Below are 9,472 nucleotides of genomic sequence, written 5' to 3'. Positions count from 1 at the left end.
ATGTCACTACTGTTAATATCTTTCACCCATTCAACTGAGCATCTGTAACTATCAAAACATAAATAAATTCTTCATCAGTATTGATCAGGTTAGCACTGTACCCTTTTATAACACTCTCTGATTTTGTATTCTGCGATAGGAAACACACAATGAAAGTCAACATGGGGAGCTGTGAGGACCATAGCGATCAGAAAAGAGCAGCCTTGGCTAACAGTTTGATTATGTGTGTATTTTGAAATTACATGAAACTTTGTAGGTAAAAATCTCTTCCCTCCAGATTCTGGCAGTATCTCAATAGTTAAAGCACACCCATTAGGAGGAGCAAACTTGCAATACAAACACAGCAGCAACTGTAACTTGCTCTGTCAAAGTTTTCTTCCACTCATTGGCTTTATAGAGGTGAGTACCAATATTGTTTACTCAATTAATAACCATAAATAACAATGTTTTAACTCTTGTTTGTAATCCAATAGTCAGGAAAATATCTCTGCAATGCATTCTCGTACAGTGTGGCACCTCTGGGTTAATTTTCTCATTTTCCAGCCAAGGAACTGTGTGATGCTTTACACTTTGATGCATAATAAATACTTTGACTTAGAACATTGATCTTGAACAAGCACCTCAGAGACCTCTGGTTAGAAATAAAATTCACAGCTGAGAAACAACAACAGTGCTTTGACTTCAAATATTTTTTTAGAACAAGGTTAGTCAATATATTATTTAAAACCACAGAGCTGTGCATTCATCAGAGACAGAGAAAATAGACCATGGAGTGTTGGACATCTATTTAAGATTCACTAAGAAATTTATTTTGCCTATTTGTTAGCATCATGAGAGCAGTACTGAGGGCAGTGGTTTCAAACTGAGCATAGCGTGCCATTTGCTGACTTGAAAAGAACTTCACCAATCCCTTCTTATCAGTCTGAAAGTAAGAGAGCATTTAATGATGTAAACCTACTGTCCTGTTTGCAACCATTTTTCCCAAAATCATCAGGAAAGAATTAATTGGATTATTCCTTGGCAGTATTCTGAAATCTTATGGCTACTCTGAGTTAAAACATTGTATTTTGTCTCTGCAGACATAGGGACATTTGTAACTCTTTTGTTAAAGCAGGTTGTGGCATGCCGAACAATCTATATCCAGTCCTGGAAATAAGATATAAAACTTAACTTCATTTTGGATAATTTATATGTATTATTTCTCATATTGACCCGCTATTGCCTATCCTCTTTTCAGCAAAGCATGAATATTTCCTTTCCTAGTATCCAGAAGGAGAAACATTTATAGACTACAAAATAGATTTTTTTTCTTCATTTTGAAGTGAACATGAGTGATTATTTTAAATTTTAGACCAAGATATGAAAAAATGTGAGTTCACTATGGGCTAAATTTTCTCATTCTCTCATATTACAGGATTGTAAAAGACAAATAACTCCATTAGCCTCAATGGAGTATTTCCAGATTTACTCCTCTCAAATGATTTCACTACAGCATACTAAAGTATGGTCCATGAAGCCCTTGGGCTCCATGTGATGGGCCCAGGGGCTTGGTGAGAAAATATTAATGGCAGTTGTATGACCCTGTTATTTTGTTACTAATTTTCTGATAGGGTTTTTTTAAAAAAAAATATTATAAGAAACATACAAGAAATAAAAATAGAATTCCAAAACATTGTCTATTTATTTGAGTAACTGTTGAATTAGAAATCATGATATTTTAAGGACTCTGACAAATTTTCAGGTCCCAGTAGGAGCTCCGCATCTGAAAAAGTTTGGGAAACTCTGCACTACCTCTGAGAACAGAATTTGGCCCAGCATTCACTGAAGTTAGTTTAGCATGTAAGTCTAAATCCTTACTTACTTCACTAAGGGTGCATGTACACAGCCCCCTAAACTTGAAATAAGATGCTCAATTTGTGCTCCACAAATTGCATATCTTATTTTGATAGGATTTCAAAAAAGCGCATTTTGAAATTTGGCGCGTCTACATAGTGCCAAACTTGGAAATGGCATTTCCGCCATTTTGAGACCTATCTCAATCTAGTGGGCACATTCAAAAGATGCAGGGTAGCTATTTCAGAATACTTCCAGTATCCCGAATTAGCCCCACTGTGTAGATGTTCCCTAAGTAGGAAAAAAGGCCCTAACAAATGTGACCCTCAATATCATTTCAGATGGGAGGTGAAATAACTGTACCAGAGGCACCTTCCTTTATTTTTTTCAAAATACTTTACCAAAAATGAAATCAAGTTAATCTTTGGCCTGTAGATAATATTTATACTTTTAATACATACATTAAAAATAAAATAACCTTCAATACGTTTGTGTCCAAAGTCAGATGTATAGAGGAAGATGAAACTGAAAATAAACACACATGACACTTTTTCTAACATTAATACACACTCTGTTGGAATTGTGAGTTGAAATTCAGGTTAGCGCTTATTTCTAATTCCTGTAGTAGATAAAAAACAAAGTGCTGAGATATTCTAGCTTTTCCTCCATCTCCTCCATCCAAAAACATTCATTTTGTCAGACAGAAGCAATGGAAAGATGGAACATGGCATATATACTAAGGCTGTTAAGCCATCAAAAAATCAATAGCTCCGTTAATAATAGAATGCCATTTATTTAAATATTTTTGATGTTTTCTACATTTTCAAATATATTAATTTCAGTTTCAAAATAGAATGCAAACTGCACAGTACTCACTTTATATTTAGTTTATTATAAATATTTGCATTGTAAAAATAAAAGAAATAGTATTTTCAATTCACTTCATTCAAGTACCATAGTGCATTCTCTTTATAATGAAAGTTTAATATATAAATGTGTGATTATGAACAAAATAACTACATTAAAATATAAAACTATGTCAAACTGTAGACCCTACAAGTCTATTAAAGCCTACTTCTTGTTGAGTCAATCTCTCAAACAAGTATATTTACATGTGCAGGAGACAATGCTGTCTGCTTCTTGTTTACAATGTCAACTAAAAATGAAAATGGGTGTTTGCATGGTATTGTTGTAGCTGGCATTACAAGATATTTGTTTGTCAGAGTTGCTTAAGATTCATATGTCCTTTCATGCTTCAACCACCATTTCAGAGGACATGAATCCATGCTGATGACAGATTCTGCTCAATAATGATTCAAAGCAGAGCAGACCAACACATTCATTTTCATCACCTGAGTCATATGCCACCAGCAGAAGGTTGATTGTCTTTTTTGGTGGTTTGGATTCTGTAGTTTATGCATGGGAGTGTTGCTCTTTTAAGACTTTGAAACCATGCTCCACACCTCATCTCTCTCAGATTTTGGAAGACACTTCATATTTTTAAATCTTGGGTTGAGTGCTGTAGTTATCTTTACAAATCTTAAATTGCTACTTTTTTGTGTGTTTTGTTAAATCAGCAATGAAAGTGTACTTAAAAGAAATAACATGTTGTGTCATCGTCCAAAATTGCTATAACATGAAATATATAGCAGAAAGTCAGTAAAACACAGAGCAGGAAACATACAATTCTTCCCCAAGGAGTTCAGTCATACATTTAATTAATGATTTTTTAATGAGTGTCATCAGCATGGAAGCATGTTCTCTGAAATGGTTGCCAAAGCATGAAGGGGCATGTGAATGGTTAGCATATCTGGCATGCAAATACCTTGAAATACTGGCTACAGAAGTGCCATGCAAATACTTATTGTCACTTTCAGGTGACGTTCCAAATAATAAATGGGCAGCATTACCTTCTGCACATGTAAACAAACTTGTTTTTCTGAGTAATTGGCTGCACAAGATGTTGGAGTGAGTGGACGCTAAAGACTCTAAAATTTTACGTTATTTCACTACAAACAGATTGAACTATGATACTTGTATGAGGCGAATTGAAAATTACTGTCTTTTGTTGATCATTTTTACAGTTCAAATATTTGTAATAAAATAATATAAAGTGAGCACTTTACACTTTGTATTTTGTATTGTGATTGAAATTAATGCATTTGGAAATGTAGAACATCCAAAACATTAACTATATTCCAATTGGTATTCTATTGTTTAACTGTCTAATTGAAACAGCAATTAATTGTGATTAATTTTTAATCACATTTCATTTTTTAGTTAATCCAGTGAGATAACTGCGATTAATCAACAGCCCTAATTTATACCTGGGTATAAAATAGAGGACTGATGTAATTCAAGGTCGTTTGTCTTGCCTATTATTCAAACTATTATCCATAAGTCATGGTGATTAAAGAGGGAAAGACGCTCGTGTGGATAAAACAGAGAACTGGGAATAGGAAGATTTACAATTCATTTTTGACTCTGTCACTTAACCTTTCTGTGTCTCAGTTTCACAATATGTACAATGGGAATAATATATCTTTACCTTACAAGGTATTGAGTATTACTTCAAAATTTGTGAAGCCCTTTGAGATCCTTGTATTGGAGACACTATTGAAGTATTATAATTATTAGAGGGACAAGGTAGGATGGGTAATATATTTTATTTGGCCAAAAGATAGAACCTACCCCACCTTGTCTTTCTCATATATTGGGACTAACGTGCCCACAACACTGCAAAATAAATACATAAATAAATAAATAATTCGGATCCAGAATCTATGAAAGACCTATGAGAGGGAGCTAAGAGAGAGATAAACGCCATTAAATTACCTTTGCCATTTCCCCAAGATCATTACATCTGTGCGTGAATCTGCATGTGTGTATGTACTTGCTTTCCAATTGCATGGGCTGAGAGTACAGTGCTCTTGAGAGGAGATACACTTGAGAGGAAAGCCATCCAGACAGAGGCTTGTGAGACTGAACTTGTGAAATGGCCCCTTCCCAGGAAACGGCGTTGCCAGGAATAGATCTGCCTACTGCTTGTCCCACCCCTTTCAGGGAAGTTTATGGTGAAAAGTTAATGTAGCCTCTTCTCAGGAATAGACCAGATTCAGCAATCAGTGACACATCATGGGTCAATACCAGGGGCTTCTGTTCACTGAGCTAATCATGGTTTAGACCTATTTTAAGTACACCGAAAACCTTATAGCCCATGTCTTCTTCACTAACCCTGCTGTTAGTGCCAAATACATGCTAAACAAAAGGGAGACAAGATGGAGCCCTCCGTAACGCCACACAAGAGAACCTTCAGGACAGAAGAGCCCTGACTTTATGCCAGAACCTGCCCACAATATAAATACACAGAAGGACTGGAGTCTTAATGACCCTAGTCAGTAATTTAAGTTTTGTGGCTTCTTGTGGAATTTCTCATTTTATTAAAACTAATGATGTAAACAAATAGCTGCACTTAATAGTATTAAGGGTTCGATATAAATGCCACAGGAAGTATAACAAAAAAGCAAATCCATATTCATACTCATTGGTAACCCAACGAATTGTTCCAGGTACAGCAAGAATACTTACAGTCTCAATCATTTGGCATACAGCAAATCATATGTTATGTATATTATTGCCTGAGACAGCCAATCCTCTAAAACAGTGTTGCCTTACTCTATATATTTTAGCAAGAATTAGTGTAATTGTGTATTTAATATATGACAGCTACAGATCTAGCAGTTAGACAAAGTAAGCATTTACATGAACAAACAGTACCCCAAGTTCTATATTAACAGTATTGTATATTAATTGTGGCTCCTTTCAGGTCAATGGGAAACTCTGGCACTGGCTTCTGTGGAGCCAGGATTTTACCCATTGTCTCCATATACAAAAGAAAGCACACTTTTTCTATTCTAGTCTACTCTATTCTACTCTAGTCTAGTCTAGTCTACTCATCTTTGAGTATTTTGAGAGTTGTATCTGTTTTCTTTGCTTTGTAAGAAATACAGACAGAAATTTAGTGGTTTCCAAATATAACATGAGAAAACTACAAGGAAAATATGTTGTATTTCCAAGTTCTAAAAGGGAGTAACCAATATTGAAAAAGAGTGAAAAGGGTTTTTAATGAATATATGTGTATTTGACAATGTCATTTCAATAATTATGACTTTCGCATGTGGCAAAATTAAAGTCTGACAAAACATTGTTTTATCTTTAATACATTAAATAACAAATAATAGCACAGCTTATGAATGCCCTGTGTAATATGTATAATTTCTGCCACCATATTTTTTCATATTAACAGAGAACCTGAATCATAGAAAGCTAGAAATGTCTACACCTAACCTCTGCAAATCTGCAATATTTTCCAGAGGCAGTGAAAGCTGAGTCTAAGAATTCAACATGGAAAGTAGAAATGAATAATATGAAAAGCATTCCGATAATTGACCAGGGTAGCCAGTAGATACAATGAGTGTTCTTCTATAATGTATACTCTTCCCCTTTTCTTTCTTTTTGTGAAATTTCAGTGTGAAAAATAGGAAGGTCAACTGAAAAAGGAACAGAAAAATACAGCTTATATTCCATATGAGTTTACTAACAATTGTGATACCCGTGACAGTTTAAAAATGTATTGGGTCAATATCCCACTCAATGTACTCATCTGAGTAGTTCGACTGAAATGAAAAGCTTCAGAAGGGTAACCGAGTTAAAAAACAATGAATAGTCTAGCAGCATCTTAAAGACTAACAAAACATGTAGATAGATGGTCATGAGCATTTGTGAATACAACCCACTTCTTCACATGAATGGAGTATTAAAAGTCCAGTTCCAAAATACATTGGGTAGGGGAAGGTAGAAGGGGAGGGAGATGAAAAAATAGTGAATTAGAGTGTTCATGTTACATGAAGCTGATAGAAAAGGTGCAAATTGTTCTTAAGTACCCATTGGTTGGTTGATTAAGTCATTAGGATGTGGAAAGTAGTGTGCTAGCCAGGTAATGTCTTTATTCATGCCTTCGTGATGGGTCCCAAACTTGTAAATTAAGTTACCTTCCAATGCTTCCCTGTATATTTGGCTTGTGGAATTGGCCTGAAACAACACAGTGACTTTGAGATCAATTAATGTGTGCTTGGGCAGGTTAAAGTGTTCTCCCACAGGTGTCAGTGTTTTGCCTTTTCGGATATCTGATTTGTGTCCATTAATTCTTTCCTGTAGACTACTTTCATTTAATAGGGCAGAGAAGACCAAGATTAGTCCATCAATGACTATTAGCTAATATATTCAAGGAGGCAACTCCATATTCTGGGTGTCCCTGAATTCTGACTGCCAGAAGCTGGGAGTGGATGACAAGAGATGGATCACTCAGCGATTGCTTGTTTTGTTCATTCTCTCTGACCACCTGGTTTTGCCCAAAGTCAAAAGAGAGGATACTGGGCCAGATGGATCATTGGTTTGACCCAGTATGGCCATTCTTATGTACATCAAGGTTAAGACTCCTGTACCATCTTCATCTTTGTGCTCTCATCCCCAACTACAATAATAAATTACAAAAGCATAAGGTCAATTAGGGTATGTCTATACTTGCTCCTAGTTCGAACTAGGGAGGCAAATGAAGCATACTGAAGTTGCTAATTGCACAAGGAGTAACAGTTAATTCGAGAGAAGGGTTTTGGATCAGACTACTGCGTCTACATGCGGCGAGTTAATTTGGGCTACTGGCTTTTAAAAATGGTGATGGCCGCAAATATGCTAATCAAGCATGGGATATTTAAATCCTGCACTTCATTAGCAACTTTGGTATGCTTCATTTGCCTCCCTAGTTTGAACTAGGGAGCAAGCGTAGACATGCCCTTATTGAATGATGATGTGACCCATGCACACTCTTTTATCAGCTACAGCTGGGGAATTATTGTCAGTTTTGCAAAGATTCACACCTCACTTGAGAGGTGAACCTGTTGCTCACGTGTGAAAGGCGTGCACAATATAGGTTAATCTCTTGTCTACATTTGGATGTTAGGGTCTCTGATCAATAATGGAACAGTGAATTGGGTAACGTGGGATTTCCAGACCACATCTAGCTAATGGATGGGAAAAGAATAGTGTATGTTCCATATGCAGAAAGTAAGATAGAAAGTACCAAAATTCATATACAAAATTTCAGGTGAAATGAAGATATTTGTGAGAAAGTTGAGTCCAGGTGTCAAAACTGGATTTATGAAGTGAATTATAGTATAGCTTGATAGCTTTTGGCATGAAGGAAACTGCTCTCACAAGGCAACAGTAACACATGAATCCTCTTTTTTGTTTACTTTTTCAGTCTCATGAGATTTTATCACAAGTCTCACAGTATTTGCTGTTTTTTCAAAGTCCAAGCTCCCACAGTCCTGTGATTACATGGGAACATCAGCTTTCATTAAAAAAAAGTAAATGTCTAGAAAAAGCGACAAGGAGTCCTGTAGCACCTTGTAGATTAACAGATGTATTGGCGCATAAGCTTTTGTGGGCAAAGACGAAAGCTTATGCTCTAATACATCTATTAATCTGTAAGGTGCTACAGGACTCCTTGTCACTTTTGCGGATCCAGACTAACATGACTACCCCTCTGATACTTAAATTTCTAGACTTTGTGTTTGTGGGGAAAAAATCTTGAGAACATAATACTTACAGGCTTAAATGCCTGAAGAATCCAAAATAAAAAAGATCCAGACTGTGTTAGTTTTAAAATCTCATGATTTTTAAATGAATTTTATGATTATTTGATATCTGATTCATGAAATATATGGAGCTGGCAATATTTCAATCTCTTCGTTTAAAAAATCACAATATAAGTAACAATAAAGCACATAATAAGCTGTCACTGATGGACTTTATGTGACAACAGCAAAGAGTAAAGAAGGTCCCTTTCTTTTAACATGCAGCAAGGAACTCAGTGTTCTCTCCTTCTGACTATGCGCAAAAGTTGTACTGTTTTAACTATACTGGTATAGTTTAAGTTGTACAAACCCCTAGTATAGATGCAGTTATAGAAATGTACCTATATCAGTAAAGCTTATTCCCTATGGCCATGTCTACACTAGGAAAGTATTTTGAAATTACTAAATTTGACTTAACTCCGCATTTAACAAATTCGAACTAGCAAGTCCACACTACGGGGAAGCTTCAAAATTAGTCCGAGGCAGGCTCAATTAATTTGGATGCGCTATCTCAGACTTAGAGTTCCAGGAAGCACTGGGGAGTAATTAGTGATAGAAATGTAGCAGTGTTAGTCTGGGGTAGTTGAAGCAAAATGCAGGACAATGTAGCACTTTAAAGACTAACAAGATGGTTTATTAGATGATGAGCTTTCATGGGCCAGACCCACTTCCTCAGATCAAATAGTGGAAGAAAGTAGTCACAACCATATATACCAAAGGATACCATTAAAAAAAATGAACAAATATGAAAAGGACTAATTAGTTCTCTTTACTCTGGGGAGTCATTATTTCAAATTACTGGAACTGTAGCATCTACACTAGCATAATTTAAAAATAAGTATTTGGAATTAGCATTACTCCTGATGAAAAGCAGGAATACACATTTTGAATTCCACGGCCCTGTATTTCAAAATAATGGGCTTGGAAGTGTGAATGCTCTGCTT

The 9,472-nt window shown here is 35.7% G+C and overlaps 1 protein-coding gene across 2 annotated transcripts in view; it reads left to right on the top strand.

Annotated features, from left to right (window-relative positions):
* Positions 1-290: 290 nt before the first annotated feature.
* Positions 291-9,472, top strand: part of LOC102458526 (hyaluronidase 4) — a 34,043-nt gene continuing 24,861 nt past the window's right edge. The window contains exon 1 of one of the 2 annotated variants that reach the window (XM_006122595.4): positions 291-399. The gene's annotated coding sequence lies outside the window, so the exon portion shown is untranslated. Of the gene's footprint in view, positions 400-1,729; positions 1,840-9,472 lie in introns of those variants that run through there. The other variant, XM_075928521.1, reaches the window with a different exon arrangement.

This window comes from Pelodiscus sinensis, chromosome 1, assembly GCF_049634645.1.
Source record: "Pelodiscus sinensis isolate JC-2024 chromosome 1, ASM4963464v1, whole genome shotgun sequence".
Classification (NCBI taxonomy): domain Eukaryota; kingdom Metazoa; phylum Chordata; order Testudines; family Trionychidae; genus Pelodiscus; species Pelodiscus sinensis.
This window is presented reverse-complemented; position numbering and strand designations above follow the sequence as displayed.